The sequence below is a fragment of the Dreissena polymorpha genome, chromosome 9, assembly GCF_020536995.1.
Source record: "Dreissena polymorpha isolate Duluth1 chromosome 9, UMN_Dpol_1.0, whole genome shotgun sequence".
NCBI lineage: Eukaryota > Metazoa > Mollusca > Bivalvia > Myida > Dreissenidae > Dreissena > Dreissena polymorpha.
In genome coordinates, this window is record NC_068363.1 from 91,389,992 (window position 1) to 91,395,930 (window position 5,939).

A 5,939-nucleotide genomic window follows, 5' to 3' on the forward strand; every position below is an offset into this window, starting at 1 on the left:
CTGACTCATTGATATACATTTACCCTTTTATACGACCAATCAAAAAGGTTCCGTGTTTGCTAATGGATATACCTGCACGTGAATTATCCACAATCCATTACTGAAATATTTGCTTGATTTTCATCATATGTATTAAATGGCGTTTCGATATGTCCACAATGGTATACCGATTATATAGTTAATGTTACATAAAGCAACTTTTTTTTCATTATCGATGTACGTTATTGTTAATGTGTTTTCCAAATAAATCAACATATTTTGTATACCAAAATAAAATGCCAGTTTTTCAGGCACGACGTTGCTGCATTAAGAATCGATGAATAAATAGTTCACTTACAGAATGGCACATTTCTCAAGGACTATGAAAAAAAAGACCAACTATATTTTTTAAATATAAAGTATGGGTACATGTAGAGTCAAAAAGCAGGGTTTTGCATCCTGCTCCTTTTTGGTTTCATCCTTGGCTGGGCAACAGTGACGTGTTGAATATCTATAGGAAAACAATTTAATGCGATGCAAATAAATTGACCATGTTTAGAACATTTATTATAAGCATTTTACTCAATTAAAGCACGTTTGCATTAAAGTATTTGAAGAGATTACAAACTGCAATTGTCCAATGCTGAATACTGGTTTCTATATGTGTTGTGTTGTTAGTTTTACGAACAAAACATTAATTGTATATATGCTTATTTAAATAAAGTAAAGTGATGTCTGCTCAACAGCCCTAGGCATGAGTTTTAAACAACCGGATATGTTTGTTTCTATCTGATTTACCCAAATTCAATATTATTGTGTAACGAATTAGTTTTGTTTTGAAATCACCTTCATGCGTTTGATCCGTTCATCCGGGATAATGAACTACATCGCTGACACAACCTGATTGGTCATATTCGATCAACATATCTTCATGTACGTCTCAACATGAAAAACACCTAACCAATAAGAAATAAGACGTGTGAATGTTAAATGACTTTACAAGTATGAATCATATGCTTGATACTACTAATTCATTAACACGAGAACTTAAAACGTTTTCATCACGCATAAGATTAAAACAAAGATTCTGAAGCTACTGGTGTGAAACTGCTTTTACTAAATTACATCAATATATAATTACGACATTCTAGTGGTTGCTTGTGCCACCAATGCCAATGTCACTTAGCTATGTACATGCTGTTCAAATAAAAAGTTTTTTTTTGCATTGTCGATTTTGCGTTGGTAACATTTCCTGTTTGACTAATACATTATGTTTTAAAGTTCAAAGTCTCAAAAATTAAAATAGACGTTTACATGTTTATTGCAGTTCTTATATTCAAGACACAATGTATCTTACCCCATACAAAAAGAAAGAAATTATCCCCAAGCTTTTAAAAAGCGTGGGGATATTGTATTGATCTTCGTTTTTTTTTTGATCGGCCACTATCTCCTCCTACACTATTAGCACTAGAACCTTGATACGTACACACATCGTAGCTATGAGCATATGTGCGACGGTGGCGGTGACGGAAACCGTCGCACATATGCTCATAGCTATCATGTGGTGCTCATAGCTACCATGTAGTATTTGCTCCTGACTTGTTTTAGTGACATGATTATACAGATAGTTGAAGTTTTAGTTAGTACATTTTGCCTACCTATACGATATTGTCTATCTCAGAGTTGGAAATGTTATAAATAACAACAAATGTATATCAACATCAATTGGTATTGTACCCAGGTACATTTTGTATAACTCTATGTTATATGTACGCGTAGATAGAAATACTTGACAAACTACACTAAGTGTACATGACTCATAAATTTAAAGCGTGTTTTCGTGGGTTAGTTGGTGTACCAATACTAAGTGCATATACCTATGCCAGTGACTGATAACCGCCCTTCTTAATCCTTAAGTCATTTCAACTAGCAGCAATACTGACTTATATGTTAGTTACTATAGTGTGTGCTTTCATGAAAATAACGATATTATCCGCATTAGGTGTAAATGTTGGAAGGTATCAAGAAATGTACATAGTTATTTGTTCACATAATGTTTGTGCTTTAGGGCATACGGGTTTTGTTTTTAACCATGCGTTAAACCTACCATTAATACCTTAACACATGAGTAAAAACGATCATAAGCTTAAAGTGACTTGATCATAGACTTATTTATTGTTGAAAACAGTTATTATATGTATCTTCCTAAAACACTGTATTTTTTTTAAAATAATATAAGGTAATGAAAATAAAGAAAAGGTTTGAATAAATGGGCCATGCAAGCTTTAGAACGTATGAGGCTAAATTAAACAATGTGTTCATAAGCACATATTTCCAATTTATCGATTCAACGTTACAAACGCGTCGTTATTTTCTTTTTTCTTTTTATTATTATCCACAAACAACGCGATTTTAAAGATATTTTCTTAGTCACGAGTGCTATTTCACTTATTTAAAGGTCACTTATATTTTCTATTTGAAATCCATGGATTTTTTGTAATTGTAAATTTGCCTGTGAAGAGGTCCCTTGTTTGACCTTTATACCCTCTTTCCACCGGTTTTGAAAATAGTCCTATGGTGAATTTAATTTTTCGATGTGTTCTTATAATGAAAAACATGTTTAAATTCCTTTAACATAATAATTGCCTTGTAACTAAAATGCTTTATATATGAGCATGTCTCTCTTGGGAAACTGGTCCTTATGCGTCTGCGTAAATTGTCGTCCCATATTCACCTGTGCAGTCCGCAAAGGCTAACCAGAGACGATACGTTCCGCCTGTACTGGTTTTTCGTTCAAGCTAGACGAGACAGGCCGTGAACGAGTTTACTGAGGGCAAGTACATATGCACCCATGAGCATCTTCACCAGATAGACCGGAAAGGGCATTACGTGAGGACAGGGTTGTTTATTGGAATTAAATGCTTGTTTTGTGCTTGGAAATATACATGGGTTCTGGTGCTAACAATTTTCATATAGCCTGTTTTAAGTTTTTAAATAAAGTGTGTTTTTTCATCATCATATTTTCATATTTTCGTGTATGTGTTTACATTCACGTTTATGGACGTGTAAACCATAACATTTACCCTTTTACCATTTTAACAAAATGACGTGTTTCGTCTTACATCAGTACCGCTTGCTACAAAGCTCTTATACGGGCATCTATGAACACACTCAACATACCCATACCACCTGACATCAATTTGAACTTGTCATTGACATACCTTTTGACTAATTGAGAAGGATCAACTTCTTTGTTAACCCGAAATTACGTGTTTTATCCAACAGCAGTGCCACACGCTGCAAAGCTTCGATACTTTCTTGGATGTTGTCTATGAAAATTGTCACAACGCACCTTCATCACCCTTACCTCGTTTTGACATTGATTTTCACCAATTTATGGATCTTGGTCCAACATGATGTGTTTCGGCTAACATTGATAATGCTTTTTACAAAGCTTTTATATTTACATGGATAATGTATGTCTTTTAATACTTCCAATACAACCACATCACATGACTTCAATTTGACCTTGACATTGACCTGCTTTTGGACTTCGATTCATTAGAAGGTCCATAATCTTGGTTAAACCAAAATGATCCACTTGGTCTTACATCAATACTGCTTGCTACAAAGCTTTGCTACTGTCTTTAAACACTTTCAATACACTCTCTTCACACGACCTCATTGAGACCTTGACCAGCTTTTGGCTTGCGACTTATTGAGAAGGTTCAGGTTCTTCATCATCATTATTTGCTTGACCGGTCTGGTCGTTGGGGGCAATGAGAGACGACAACACAGAGATCCAATCGGTTCTGTTGTGGGCTGCGGAGAGTAGCTTATCAAAGGGGAGGAACGCCCATAGTCTTAACATGGTCCATCCAGCTTTTCGTATAACGGCCTCAACGGCGACCTCTCTCAAGCGTTCCCTTGAGCACAGTCTTGTACAGAGGCTCGTGCCTGATGACTTGTCCAAGCAAGCTATCGTCGTTTGATGGTCGCCAAGAGGGATTCTGGTGGGCAAACAAGTGCTGATGTCATGTTCCGGACATACTCGTTGGCCGTTTGCTTAATGTAAGAGATGCGGAGCAGTCTTCGTAGACACTTGACACTGTATCCTGCGTTCTGCGCCCGTTCTGCGCCCGCGTGAAGTGTCCATGTATCGCAGCCGTACATTAGGATAGAAATTATTAGGGACTTGTTGAGCCTGTGCTTGGTGGTGAAGCTGATGTAGCTGCGTGTCCACAGCTTGCTCAGTTTTTATTCGGACTTCAGCGGTACTGGTACCATCCATGGGCATATTTGCTCCAAAGTACTTGAAGCTGGTCACTTCTTCCAGCTACTTGCCGTTCATGGTGATGTCCGCACTGGTGTTGGTCGTGCTGTTCACCATGATCTTTGACTTCTCCGTGCTGAAGGTACCACCAATGAGGTCAATTTCATCAGCGAATCTTAAGTTGGAAATCGGTCTACCACCCATGGAGATGGATAGCGAAGTGGTCTTGGAGATTCTCGTAATTTATCTTATTAAGGAAAAGGTTAAACAGAACGGGGCAGAGCAGACATCCCATACGGATGCCCTCTGATGCTCTGCATAAGGCATCCATCTGTCCATTTACTGGCGTTTCCATAGAGTTCTTGGATGACTTGCACCAGCCCTTCGTCAATGTTGAAACATCTCAGAATCTGCCATAGGCCGTCATGCCACTCGCGGTCGAAAGCATATGTTAAAGTCAATTGAGTTGTGGAAGATCTCACGTTGGTGCTGCAGGTGTTTCTACATGATGACTTTGCAGTTAAACATTTGTTCCATAATGGTCCGTCCGTCCAGCTAATGGTGCAGACATTCGCGCGCAGCATGAAGATGCCCTTTTTCGGTAGGGGGATGACCAGAGATTGGGACAACTTTTTTGGCCACTTCTTCTTCTCTCTGATCTTCTGGCATAGTGACGTCATTGTTACAGTCGTTGCCTGTCCCCCATGCTTAATCAGCTGGAAAAGGACATTGTTCACCCGTGGAGATTGTTCTACCTTCAGACTGCGCACTGCCTCCACCATATCTGTCTTTAGTATGGATGGGCTTTCGTTGTCAGCTGCTGGTAAGGGATCGTTCTGAAGCAGACTGGGGTCTGGTTGAAGCGGGATGTTATAGAGGTCACTGCTGTATTCGGCTCTTTTGTTCATGACCGCGGGACTCTCGGTCAGGAGGTTCCCGTCCGCGTCTGCTATAGTACTGGCCTTGGGCTGACTGGTCTTTGTTAGGGACTTTAGGGTGCTGTAGGCGTTCTTACTGGTGCCTGTGGTCATCGCTTTGTCAATATTGACACATTGCTCCGCCAGTCACTCCTTTTTGGTCTCTTTCATTTTCTTCATTACCTCGTTGTTTGCTTTCTGGTATTCTGACCTAGAGTCCTGGCTGGTGCACTTTATCATGCCTCAGCTCTATTTATTTTCGGTCGTTAACCATGGCTTGTTCTTCCCTCTCCATCCCCCAAGAACTTTTTCACAAGATGACAGCAGGACTTAATTGATGTGGTGGGTGATAGTGTCGATGTTATTTTCTGCAATGTTAAGGGCTCCAAAAGTTCCACCTATCTGTGCTTGACATGCTTCTGTTATCCAATCTAATGCGAGAGTTTTTGTTTGGGTGAAACGTGTTTGCCAGTGTGAGTTGTTGGCTTCTAGCGAACTCAAGAAGTCGCAGCCTTCTGTCGTTTGTCACTTCTATGTCAACTCTACATACTGTCCCTGACCTGTCTTGGTAGACGTCTGGTCAAACTACCAGTCACCTTGGATGATGAGGATGTCTTTATTCGGGACCTCAGCTATGATGCGGTCTTACGCTTCATAACACTTAAAAATCTCCTCTTCTTCGTAGTCTGATGTTGGGGCTCAGACCTGGATGATGGTGATAATGTGAGGTCTGGCTGAGATACGGCTGGAGATGAGTGTGCTGGAGAGTG